Consider the following 14,086-nt stretch of genomic DNA (forward strand, 5'->3'; position numbering starts at 1 on the left):
GGTTCTACCTGAAGATAATGAGAAGGCAGTGAAACGGGCATACATGAAATTGGCTGTTTGTAGTATCGGGAGAGCATGGATTAAATCAGAGACACACCGGAGACCAAGAACTCAAGTCACGGAGAGGTATGTAAAGGAATTGAATTATCTTAATTCAGCACTTTACTTTTTCCATGCCTACATGTCTACAAGACAGAAAACAATTTTACAATTCAGTTAAATTGAGGGGAGGGTGGGAATGGTCAATTCAATGTTTTAAACCAACTGCAAAAAATTGTTTGGCGTCACGTTAACAAGACGTTTTCATTTGCGGGTGGTTAAACTTAACCCTCGTTGAGTCGCTCTTGTATTGACTCTTTGGCAAAGCATGATTTCATATTTTTGAAAAATGGGCCTCGCAACGTTCACATGAAATTGGAGGAGGATTTCTTGGCCATCCAATCATTCTTCCTAACCTGAGTTTCAATGCTTTTATGTAAAGGAATTGAAAACATTTAAATCAAATTTCCTTCTGAGGAGACATCAACTTTAAAATGATGGGAAAAGTGGATTGGCAAAATGTGTTAAGGGACTTGGTGGGCTAAAATTATTTGGGGGAAAAATAGATATTTTGAAAGGTTCATGGCGAAAGCAAAACATAAGAGAGTTCACTGAAGTCTCGATCCAAGTCCCAAGAAATTCAACCCTGAGACCACTCCCTTTCCTTGAATTTCAATACCATCTGAATCCCAGAGGTAAGTCCAATGCTTTTTTTTTTTTCACTTGGACCTGATTTTTCTCACCTACTCTTCGCTGTGGTGAGGATTAGCAGCCAAGCAAAATCCCATTTTTTGAGGCTCACTCTGTGTTCAGCAGCCTCCAACATGCCCCCAATGGTCCCCCTCTCCTGGTTCACACCCTTGTGCAGTTCCCTCTCCCACAGAACCAAGAGCACGTGGTGAGGACAGATTAGCTCATAGAAGACAATGATTTCCGTCTTGGGAACCGGCTGGCTCTCTCTTGGGTACTTATCCTGGGGGAGGCAAGAGGTCGTGATGTAGGCGTGTCTGCGGAGAGGCCCATGTGGCAAAGAATTCAACAGCCAGTGAGGAGCACCCAGTGAAGAGCACGATGGCCTGCCATAAATCATGGGCATGAAACTGGAAGAAGGTCCTACAGACCCGACTGCGTCTTCAGCTGACGGCAGCCCCAGCCACCAGCTTCACTGTAGTCTCATGAGAAACCCAGAACTGGAACCACTCAGCTAGTGTGCTCCTGGATTCCTGGCTCTCAGTCACTGTGAGATAATAAATGTTTGCTGTTTTAAGAGGCTACATTTTGAGGTAATTTGTTAGGCATCACTGATTAACGTATCCTCTGCTATGAGTGGGTTTTTTTTCTGGTGTTTTTTTTTTTTTTTTAACACTAGCATGGTCTGATTTCCTTTAGAACTATTCTAATTTTCCATCAGATCCAGCCCAGCTTTCTTTGTGCAAGTTTATTGAATGTGGGGCTGCCTACCACTGAGTCAGTGTAAACAAAATATATTTTCCAAGTGTGTTCTATGCTTAAACCAATGGGATTTATTTTTCTAACTATTGAATTAAAAGATTACCTCATTAACTTTCCTATCTGTTTTAAGGCTATAAATTTCCCTTTCAGTGCCACATTAGCTACAATCTATATCGTCCAGCAATAATATCTTCACTGTTCATTATAAGTATTTAATAATGTTGATTATAACTTCCTCTTTGACAAATTAGTTATAAGGGCTCTTTTTTTAGTTCCTAAATGTATATTGTGTTGTACCGGTTTTGAATTTTTTTTGCATTGTGAGTAGAGAGTTATCTCTATTATATTGATTCCTTAGTATTTATTCAGGCTTCCCATGAGCTTTGTATCTGATAAATGTTCGCAAATATTCTATATGAGTATGAAATACATACATATTCTGTTTGTTGGATGCAAGGTTCTGTATGTGTTCATCAGCTAAGGCTTATGTGTGTCCTTGTTGGTCGATAGCAGTTCTTAATTTTCGCTTTTCTGGTCTCTCTAGTTCTGATAGTTATGTTAAAATCTCCCTTATGACCATGAACTTGTCAATTTCCAACTAAATCTTTAAAGATTTTTTTTCCTGGGTAAGTAAATACAATTCATTCATTTAGTCTTGACTGGGTTAAAAACCATTACTGCAGGACACATGGTTAGCATTATATTAAACAGAAGCTCAGAAAAAGATTGAGATTTGTTGAAGGAGGAGGAAAAAACCTCATTCCCCAAATCTTCTGAGATGGGTACACATCGTCTCTCTCCTCTAAATCTCCTTGTCCAAAGGTCAATTCCTTCACCTGCCTCTTACCCCAGACTCAGTCTCATAGAAGTAAATGTGAATTGACCTGCATGACATAATCATTAATATTTGGAATAATGACCTAGAGGTCAAAAAAGATAATGACTCATCATTTTATTACCAATGGTGATTTGACACAAAACAATGAGATAATTCAGTTAGTGAGAAATCCCATTTCCCACGTGCTCTGGTTTCCTGTGATTATAACACACATGTGAAGAACAAACCTGTTTAAGAAAAATAATGCTAGCTCCTAGATATTGGTCACTTACTTTGAGCAAGAGTCTATACAGCAAATTTTAGTCTAATATTGAATAGATTTGGCAAAGTTATTTAATTCTTTTGCTAAGGAAAAACCAGACCCTTATATCGTCACTTTGGCGATTTTATTACTATTTCTCCTACGGCTGTATATGGGCTTAAACCGTAATAACGATTGATTCTTAGTGTTTCATTTTCAAACACACTTTATTTGCTAAAATTATTTTCATTTCCAGGTGAGTCAAGCTCCTTCTGTCCTTTCTCTGCTCCAGGACCACAAAAGAAGCTCCATGAGGCCAGGGCTGGTCTTTCTTTCCTCTTGCTGTAGCCCCAACACCTAGAGCTACGCATGCTGACCGCATGTCAGTTAACAATCTGAATGATCCAAGGTTTAAACATGTATCTTCTCTAGAGCACTTGTGCCCACGTTTAAAGGCTGTACACGTGGCAGTTGTTTTGCCAGCTCTTGGTAAAGGAATGACCCGGCATGCATTTCCCGATGTCACGTGCCTCCCTGTGGCATCCAGGAGAGTCAGCTCCAGGGCTGGCAGCACGAGGACAAGAGAAAACAGAAAGGGCTGTTTCAGTAAAGAAAGTGAAGCTCTAATTATCTTGAAACAAGTCATCCAACAGAGAACAAATGGTGATTATCCCCAAATAAGAGGCCTCCTCTCCAGGCCTCTAATTTACAGGACCCATAACATAATCTGGTTTCTTTGGGGTCCTTGAAAGGAGGCTTTGTTCACCTGGGTGACATAAGCCCAAGGGAAGGGCTCAAAGGCATGAGCCAAAGCATTAGGCATCAAAGGACCAAAGCAGAAAAGGAAAACTGGTCAGCCTCTGGAATTAACCACAGGCGTCGCTCTCCCTGGATCACTAGCATCTTCAGAGCCTGGCGGTCGGCCTCAGGGGCCAGCCTCCTCTTCCCTTGGAGCCCACCGAGGGACTGCCTTGCTCACTCAATACACCTGCTGTGTGCCTGGCCTGAGGCTGGTTGCCCCCTGCTAACTCAACACAAAGATAGATTTTAAAAAGTAGTTTCAACTCTGCAGTCTAGAGGCATTTCCTGAGTCTATAAAATAATGACAGGGGGCCTAGATTCCAGACTCAGACAGAACGATGGTCCTCCAATTCTGCCTCTGCTGGCCTGTGACCCTGGAAATGATAGTCACCTCTCTGCGTCTCTGTTTCTCAGTTTTAATACAGGGAGAATGACAGAAGCAACAGAAAAATTTCCTGGTGATGGTGTGAAGATTTGAGTTAGTACTTGTAAACCCCTTAGCACCGTGCCTGGCACACCTTCTACTGTGTAGTTCCGCATCGCATATGACCTCTCTCCCACCCCAGGCAGCTCTCCACCTAGCATGATATGATTTACTGAAAAAGGCGTGTGGGAGTTCCCATTGTGGCTCAGCGCTAACGAACCCAAATAGGATCCATAAGGACACAGGTTCGATCCCTGGCCTTGCTCAATGGGTTAAGGATCTGGCATTGCCGTGAGTTATGGTGCAGGTCGCAGACGTCACTTGGATCCCCACATTGCGGTGGCTGTGGCATAGGCCAGCAGCTACAGCTCCCCGACAGTTCCCCTAGCCTGGGATCCTCCATATGTCACAGGTGAGGCCCTAAAAAGACAAAAAGAAAAAAAAGCTATGTGATCATTTAAATGAATTTCTTAGGTGTGCTCCCCACTTTACTGCTGCCCTCAAGTGAATTTAAAGACACAAAATTTATAAATACTTTCATTAGCTTAAAAAAAGAACCTGGTTTACTAGTCTGATATTTAGAGAATCTGTACAGTTTATTACAAAAGCAAAATGGAGTTATTTTTAGAAGTATGGCAGTTATAATTGGTTGCTTTGCAAATGGTACCAGGCTGAGTTTTCCAGCCACTTCAGTCTTTCCCTGACTCCTTAAGGGGTCGGCGTGATAGGAAAGCAGAGGGAGAGAGGCTCCCCACTCCTTCTGCAGAATTTTCATGGAATCTGGGAACACTTTGGACCCAGTTAATGAAATTTCTGGGTTCCCACCACCCGGAGGCCAAGGAATATCCACCATAGAGGCTTTTACCCAAGGATGTAAAGATGAGCTGGCCAGAGGCGAAGGATTAGAATGAGTAGCAAAGGCTTTGAAGGGAAGCAGGGCAAGGGTCTAACCCAGCTCTGCACTTTTCCGTCTATGCCACCTTGGGCAACATAGCGTACCTCTCAGAGCCTCCATTTCCTCATCTGTAGAACAGGGGTGCTGATATTTATCTCTTGGTTTGGTAAAAATGGAACAAGGTAACGATGGCAACACGGCCAGGATGGTCTCTGTTACAGAATAAGTTGGTCAAATGAATAGGTTTCTTACCTTAGGGTATAAAGAGATACCAACTCAATTCCAAATCAAACTTTGTTTAACAAGAAGTAGGAACAGGAGTGCCCTGATGGCTTTGGGGGTTAAGGACCCAGTGTTGTTACTCCTGCAGCTGGGGACACTCCTGTGGTGTGGGTTCAATCCCTAGCCCTGGAACTTTCTGTATGCCATGGATATAGCCAAAAAAAAGAAAAAAAGAAAAAAAGAAAAAAAGAAAAAGAGTCAGTCAGAGCCTACAGGATTCCTAGTCTTTTTTTTGTCATTTGTATCTCAGGTTCCCCAGCACATAATAGGGATTAGTAAGCATTTACTCAGTCAACAGCTGGCTCTCCTAGGTAACTTATGCCTGTCCATCTCCTCCCTGAGCCTTCCTTTCCTACCATGCAGCAAGGTGGTGACCTCTATAAGGACACCTCAGTTCCAAATGGCTTTGATCCCTCGAATTGACTGATCTGTAGGTGTGTAGGTGCACCTAACCGAAGTGTGCCGGCTACAAAAGTCAACACTGGAGCCCTCGCTCACCACTCTAAACGACAAAACAGAGAGCGATACCTGTTCTCCTGAAAGGCAGATCTTACTGCTGATAACGACTAGATTCTAAGTGGAGTCTTCTAGACCCAAATTCTTCATGGAGCGCTCTAGGGGAAATGGGTGTGATAATCCCGAGCTGGGGGTGGGGTGGGCATGTGAGGATCTGTTAGAATTTTGCAAAATGCAAATCAGTCCATCGGTAGCATCTAAGCTCTCAGATCAAGTTGTAACATCTTCTGACCCTCCCTTCCTGGCTCTCATCTCCCTGGCTGCCTACCTACAACTGTGATGTGGCAATTCAATGGCAATTGCCACCAAACTTTTTGGAGAACTTAGCAATAGAGAGCCTTTCCCAAAGCCAGAGGGTAGTGGCCCTTCTGTCCTACTCTTTGGTGCACACACAGTGCATCCTCGGTACCTCTGTCCCTCTAAGGTCTCCTGGAATCTCCTGGGACTGGTCCATGGGATTCATGAAGCACCTGTTAAGTGCTTGGCACTAGTGAGTATTGCCAATGTGAAAAGGTGAGGAAATAAGCTTAACTCCTAAAATTCTCAAAAGTTCTACTTTGGCAAAAGAAGCAGAAATCGTACTATGGTAAAAAGGAGATGAGGAATGTTGGAGAGAAATGTGAGTTCCATCATGGCTCCTATCTCAGCTCTGCCAGCTGCTATAATAAAATACCACAGACTGGGAGGTTTACACCACAGAACTTATTTCTCACAGTTCTGGAGGCTGGAAGTCCAACATCAAGGTGCCAACGGATTCAGTAAGAGCTCTCTTCCTTCCTGGCTTGCAGAAGGCCGTCTCCTCGCTATGTCATCACTTGATGGAAAGAGAAGAACACATTCTTTGGTCATTTCTTCCAAGGTCACTAATCCCATCATGAGGACCTCTCCTTCATGACGTCACTACCCCGACCGTCCTCAACAGCAAACATCATCACACTGGGATTTGGGGCTTCACGGTGTGAACTGGGCGTGGGGTGCCCAATTCAATGCATAGCAGCTCCGAACTGAATCCCTTCCCACATGGTCTTCACTTTCAATTCATTCTCCGAGGCACCCAAAGGATGTTTTCTCATTCTCCAGTTCAAAACCCTTTAGGGACCCTATTACCATTAGGGTCAAGTGCAAATTCTTTAACCTGGCCCATAAGGCCCTGCATGATCTTCCCCTACCTCCCCAGCCTCCTCTCTGAACACCACCCTTCCATGCTCACAGGCCAGACCTTCTTTCAGTTTCCCCACCTGCCATGTCTGTGTGACCTGCTTATGTTGCCTGTTTTCCCCATTCCACCTCTTATCACATGTTCCTTTGCTGACTTACTAAATTGCCTGCTTTCTCCACCAGACAAGAAGCTCCTTAAGGCCAAGGCATGGGTCCCATTCATTATCAGAGCCTTAGCACCCAGCAAAGGGCCAAGTTCATGGTGGATGCTCAATGAATCTTTGTTGCACAAATGAATAAAAAGTGGTTCTAAGCAGGCTATGCAACCTCCCTCTGGGCCTCAGATTCTTCTGTAAAACCAGGACTGTGGTGAGCATGAAATGAGGGGATGGAGTCAAGCCACCATCCCTGACATGTGACATTCTTTTGGCCTAGGTTTGCATCCCAAAGCTCAGCCTCAGACACATGACATGAACGTCAGACAGGATAAAGCTAAAGATCATGCAGTCTGGATGAAAAGAGGTCTACAGACGATTTTCTGGAGTTGATTGGACCTGTGGAGAGGCAAATACATTACTGCTGTCTATTGAATCACTACTGCACATCATTTCTCACATTTAAATTTTTTTTATTCTAGCAAAATACACATAAGATTTCTCTTTCTAGCCCCAGGTACCATTCAGTGGCATTAAGTACAATCACCTTGTGCAACCATCACCACCATCCATCCACAGAACCTTTTCATCTTCTCAAATGGAAATTCTGTCCCCATTAAACAATAACTCCCGTGCCCCTATCCCCCAGCCCCTAGCAACCACCGTTTCACTGTCTGTGTCTCTGAGTTTCACTACTCGAGGGACCTCATCTAAGTGGAATCATACACTGTTTGCCTTTTTGTGTCCAGCTTATTTCACTTGGCATAATGTCCACATGGTTCATCCATATTGTAGCATGGATGAACCATGTGGCAGAATTTCCTTTCCTTTTACAGCTGAGTAATATTCCATTGTATGTATATTCCACATCTTGTTTACCCACTTATCCATCAGTGGACATTTGGGTTGCTCCAACTTTTGGCTTTAGTGAATCATGCTGTTATAAGCACGGGTGTACAAACAGCTGTTTGAAAACATTCTTGCAAAGCTCTTAGGTGTAGACCCAAAAGTGGGATTGCTGGATCATAAGGCAAGTCTATATTTAATTTTTTGAGGGCCCATACTGTTTTCCACAGCAGCTGCACCAGTTTACATTCCCACCAGCAAAGCACAAGAGTTCCAATTCATCCACAAGATCACGAACGTTTGTTATTTTCATTTTTGGGTTTTATAATAACCATCCTAATGACATCTCCTAAATTTTAAAGCATTACTTTAGCAGCCCTCAAAACCACTGTCTACATTCACCCAGCAAGTATTCATTTAGAACTTCCAGTGCACGGACATCATTAGAGTCGGGACAAAGTAGTAAACAAAACAAATGCCCTTTGCTCAAGGGACTGACATTCTCATTGAGAGAGAGAACATGAGCAAATCTCAACAAATGGCAAAGAACATGTCAGATGCTGATAAGATCTATGAGGAATAATAACTCCCAAGGCGAGGGGACAGTGGGATCCCAGGGTGGGGAACGGGGGAGACACCGGCATAGGATTTCAGATTTGCTTATAATGAAAGCCTGACTCTCTGGGAGACTGCTTGTTAACTTCCTCAGAGAATTAATGAAACTGAAGCTCAGAGGGGGGATGTGACTTGGCAAATTTGAAGAGCTAGGGTGGGAATTCAACATCAATTGTGTCTTCGAGACAACTCAATGAACCGCAGACCTATGATTTGTGGACTTATATGTATGTGTGTTATCCTTAAATAAAAAGTTTTAAAATCGCCCAAAGCAAAACAAAAGGACTTCCCTGGTGGCCTAGAGGTTAAGGCTCTGGCATTGCCACTGCTGTGGCTTGGGTTGCTGCTGTGGCACGGGTTCGATCCCTGGCCTGGGAAATTCCACATGCAGGGGTGCAGCCAAAAAAAAAAACATTACCTTGTACTCAATGTCAGAATTTGTCATCTTTCAAGGACCGTCTTCCATTAATCGAGGAATACTGAGGAAGTGACTTTTGGGGTTCCACAGGCCGAAAGATCCAGATCAAGCTGGTTTGGAACCACTGGATGACTCGGTGGATGGTCGGCTTCCTGGGAGGGGGACGTGGGCAGGGTGGCAGTGAACGCAACCATTCCGTTCGATCACCTGTGGGCCGTGTCCAGGTCCAGCTCCTTGCCGTTTTACTCTGCTTCGTAGCTGCCGAGTCCAGCGAAAGACATCTCTTTCTCCCGGGCCACTCGGGAGACTGCAAACAGCGACAGGCTTCCCCCCTCTCCCCAGTCCCACTCGCAGCCAGTATATCTGGCCCCATATCACCCCGCAAACCCAGGGGAGATGCGGTTTCCTGAAGAGATGAATCATTGTAAGTGCTGTGGGGTTACCGGTGGGGTCAAGGCAGTCACTCAGGAGTTGCAATAAAGTTTGGAATCTAAAATAAAGGCCTCCTCATGCTCAGGAAATAGAACGGCTGCCCACAAAGGTGTCTGCAGACAAACTCTCTGCGGGTCACCAGCCCGTGCAGGCGATGAGCAAATGACTTGCTCTCTAAAGCACTTCTGGCTGCTGCAAATGATTTACCAGGGGGTCCCCGAGGTTCATGTCCTGCTGAAAGATTGACATGGCGACAGAGGCAGACATCCAGATTAAGATCTCGTGGTTGGGGCTGGTGCAGGAGTGGGGACAAAATATTTAGGAGACTTTTCTCATCGTGGAGTCAACTGGCGTATCAGACTCCATACTCATTCATTCATCCACGAAGGCTTCTTTGGATCAACTCTGCGCCAGACCAGGCATGCAATGTTGCAGAAGACACTATCCCCGCCCTCAGAAGCCACACCTCCCAGATAGGGACGTCAGTGTGTTCACAGGCCCCTGTAACAGTGGGAAGAGGGTTACCGTGGGGAGAAGCATTGAGGGCTGGGGACACTACAGAGGTCCTTGAGGTGTCCCAGCAGAGGTGAGGTCTGGCATAAGTTTGGAGCGAAGTGATACAGTGACATGCAATCTTGGCATGTTTGGTAGGGAGGTTGGAGAAGAGGTGGAGAAAAACAGGGCCCCAAACATGGAAAACTATGACACCAAGCTGAAGATGAGACAGAAGAGCACTGAGAGTATGGCAGTGACATAGCGAGATTTGTGTTTTAGGATGATTGATGCCAAGGATGGATGGAGAGACTGGAGTCAGGGAGACCAGAGAGGAGGCTGGTCCAGGAGGGGGCCAGGGGCTTGAACAATGGGAACAGGTGGATGAAGAGATAACGCATTTGAAGAGCTATAGTTGACATCCTTTAGTAAGAGGAATCCAGGATGTGTGGGCAGCTGGCGATGCTGCCATTGGAGCAGGGAGGAGGTGTGGGTTTGGAGAACGTGGAGGATGAACCTGGTTAGGGACACCTGCATGACAGGCCAGGCTTGTTTGCAACAGCAGGATGATAGTGTCATGGAGCTGGCGTCCAAAGCCAGGCAAGAGATGTGGCACATGTAAGGACCCAGCATGTGTGGCTGAGGTGACCAAATCATTATTGCACAGTGATGAATGAGAAATTACAAAGCCAAGTCCAAGTAAGGTGAGTCTGATCTAATTTGTGTGTGTGTGTGTGTGTGTGTGTGTGTGTGTGTGTGTATGGAACTTCCCAGGCCAGAGATCAAACCTGAGCCACAGCAGGGGTCCGAGCCACAGCAATGATAAGGCCTGCCAGATCCTTAATCCACTGTGCCACCAGGGAACTCCTGTGTGTGTTTCTTCTCCGGTGATCTGGACCATGTTTTCATGGCCTAGAAAGAAGGGATCCTCCCGGCGACACAGACTTCCTGTTTCCTTCGGTATGGAAGGGCAGGGGGACTCTAACTGCCTATACCTGGCTCCCTCACTGAAGTCTTTGCCAGTCAAGAAGCATGTCTGGTCCACCGCCGAATCTGGAGCACATGACAATAACTGCACGCAGTAGGCATATCCTACATACACCTGCAGATGGATGAGCATCCAGAAGGGAAGTTGGTGGATATGTGGACCTGAAATGGAGCAGGACCCTATATTTCTTCCCTTGACCACCCCCCGCAACCACCACCATGTCCTCTGCCTCCCTTTTGTCTATGGAAAAACTTAGTCCAAGAATAAGTTTAATCAGAGAAAATGAGAACATGCAGGAAGGAGCAAAGAAAAACAGTCAAATGAGACCAAATAATAATAGTTTAGTCGTTAAACAAAGTCAAGGACCTTTAGTTCCTCCTCAAGGGCTATAGATAATATCCTGAGCTGTGTCCTTTGAGCTGTTTTGTACGTAATAAAACCCCCATCAGATGGAAAAAGATAACTACGTGATGACCAGAATGTAGTCATGCATAAGCTACCGCAATTCCAAGGACCGGCCTCAAAGAGGGAACAAGCCAACCTTGGAACCAAAGATTAACTCTACTTAATCAAGGGGCATTCCTGTCTTGGCTCAGCAGTAATGAACCCAACTAGTATCCATGAGGATGTGTGTTCGATCCCTGGCCTTGCTCAATGTTTTAAAGATCTGGCGTTGCCATGAGCTGTGGTGTAAGTTGCAGGTGTGGCTCGGATCCCTATCGCTGTGGCTGTGGTCTAAAGCTGGCAGCTGCAGCTCTGATTCAACCCCTAGCATGGGAACTTCCATATGCTGCAAGTGCAGCCCTAAAAAGAAAAAAAAAAAAAGTCAGTGTGATGCTGGTCAGACACCGAATGACCAATTTCAAGATGACTGTCAGAGCTGGCTGGGCTGTTTCTGCTTCCAGCCCTCTCCCTCGGCCTATAAAATCTCGTGTCCTCTTATTGTCAGTGGGAGAAGTTGACCCTTTGGACAGAAGTCCACTCTCCCCACCACCTCGTCACTGGCATCTGAAATAAAGCAAACTCTCCTTTCCACCAACCTTGCCTCTTTATTGACTTCATATCCGTGAGCTGCCAGACCCCACTTTCCGTAACAGACTTACTCCAGAGATCAGGATACAAATCTGGAGAGAATTATGAGTGCGGGAATTGTCAGCGTACAGTGGTCAGCAGCCAATCCATGCATATGAAAGCGAATCTGCTCCAGATTCTTCCTGCAGACTCCTGGCCATGAGAGTGTCTGCCTGTCTGCAGCATCTCCCCCTCTCCCTACAAGGCCATGCCTCCCCTCTGGCATTGGCCAGCACCAGACTCCACCTAAAGGTCAAATCTGGTCCAAGCTTCCTCAAGACAGCAGATGAGTTTTTAGGTCTCTTGCTTCTTCCAGAAAGGGAACGTTAGGACATAGATTTTGCCATCAAATGCTCTACCGTTGAGCTATACCCAGCCAAGGAATGAAGATTTCAGAGGTCAGCAGATGTGGGCTGGAACCTGACTTCACCTCCACCAGTTAAGTCTCTGAATAAGTATATTCATCAGTCTGAGCCTCGGGTCTTCTTCTTACAGAATCGGGATATGAAAGGTCACCTGTTCGCTCGGTAGCAAAGCCGGGCAGCCAAGTGGGGAAGCTTGCAGCATCTGGAGCAGGTGGGCTTCGCTCAACCCCAGGCAAGAGTATGCCAGTTTCCTCAGTGGGAACTTTAACAGTACCATTCTCATCAGTTAGCATGAGGTTTTGTTTGTTGTAATTTGTTTATTAAAGTATAGTTGATTTACAATGTTGTATCAATTTTGCTGTACAGCAAAGTGACCCAGTCATATATACATATACTCCCTGTGCTACACAGGGGGACCTCCTCATTGCGCATCCGTTCTAAATGTAAGTGTTTGCATCTACTGACCCCCAAACTCAGAGTCCATCCCACCCCCTCCCCATCCCCCTTGGCAACCAGAAGTCTGTCCTCCATGTTTTGATCCGTCTGTGCCCCATTCCTGGTCAACATCTCAGCTACTATTACGGTTTAGACCATTTCGTGGGATTATATATGGAGAGCCCGTGGCACTTAGTAAGTGCCTAATAAATCATAGAAGTCCTCCCTTATCGGGAGTTCCCTGGTGGTCCAGTGGTTAGGATTCAGTGCTTCCACTGCTGCAGCCTGGGTTCAACCCCTGGACTGAGAACTGAGATCCCACGTCAAGCTGCTGCACACAATGCCAAAAAATTGAAAAAGAACTCCCCCCTCATTATTAACATTGATTTTATCTTCTTATACAATTTACTGTCCACTCCCTTCACCAACACACCTAATCATATGAGAATTTATCAGCACATGCCAAGGCCACTGGAAAATTTAGAAGCGAAATCACTGCGGAAGGTGGAAGGCTGCTGGGGATGATGGAATATAGTAAATGGGGTGGGGAGAGCTGGATTCAGGCCCCAGATCCACAACATCCTCCCTTCAGGTTGGTGGGAAATAAAGCTGAAAGATGGGTAGGCGATTTTATGGTGAGGGCCTGGAACGCCAGGTTTAAGATCTACAATTTCAGACCCCAAGGGAAGCCACTAAAGTTTGAACTTGAACTTCATTGGCTTCCTTGTCTTTGTAAACAAAAAGGATGGAAATGTTTTCTGGACCCCGTCCCCAGAATCCCAAAAAGATTGGCTCCTCTGAGCCTCAGTTTCATCATCTGGTAAGTGGGGAGAGTAATTCTTACCCCTTTGAAATGATCCAAAAGTTTACAAACTAATAGGCGTGTGTAGCTCAGGTTCTCCTGAAACAGCCTGAGAGGGAGGCGTCTCAGAGAGCGAGGTGTTTGTTATGAATCAGTGCCTCTGAAAGGAAGCGGACAGGACGCAGTGGTCTTGGGCGCCGAGAGAAGACACACTGACATTCGGATGTGGCAGAGCCTTGGTCCAGCAGCACAGGGGCCTGGATGAGGACAGCCCCGTGTCCTGGGTCGGCATGCCTAGATCTTCACTCGCCTGCCCTGTTCCATCACCATTTACACAGAGGGAACAATGGGTGTGTCCTCGAGTCTGACCCTGAACGAGCTGGCAGCAGGAGAGCATCTGCTGACCGTGATCCCCGCAACCGGGCAGCCGTTCCTGCCTTCAGGGGAGATCTTGGTGGCGCCTCTCCTTGTCCACCACCCTGGGGAAGCTCTTGGCACAGGTCAGGTGTCAAATAAGGCCAGGGAATCTGATTGTGTTTGGGGAATCTTAGCAACTGCAATCATCCTTTTGGAGGCCAAGAGCTACGAAAACCATTGTCTCTTTACTCCTTACTGAGTTTCAGCAAAAGACCTCTTAGCGATCCCCACTCTCACATCCAAGTACTGCTCCTCCTCGAAGATGTGGTTTCATGGCCTGGCTTACGTGCCAGAGGGACTGGGTTCCGCCCTCTCCTGGTCTCCGCTGGGCTCTGATGGTTTCAGTGGTCAAACCCTTCTCGGTAACAAACAACCTGGAATCAACTATGGCAGAAGGCGATGTA

Source organism: Sus scrofa, chromosome 16 (genome assembly GCF_054392235.1).
Source record: "Sus scrofa isolate SSC_HxYL_T2T_F1_AM1 chromosome 16, Sscrofa_HxYL_maternal_Yorkshire_Landrace_v2.0, whole genome shotgun sequence".
Classification (NCBI taxonomy): Eukaryota; Metazoa; Chordata; class Mammalia; order Artiodactyla; family Suidae; genus Sus; species Sus scrofa.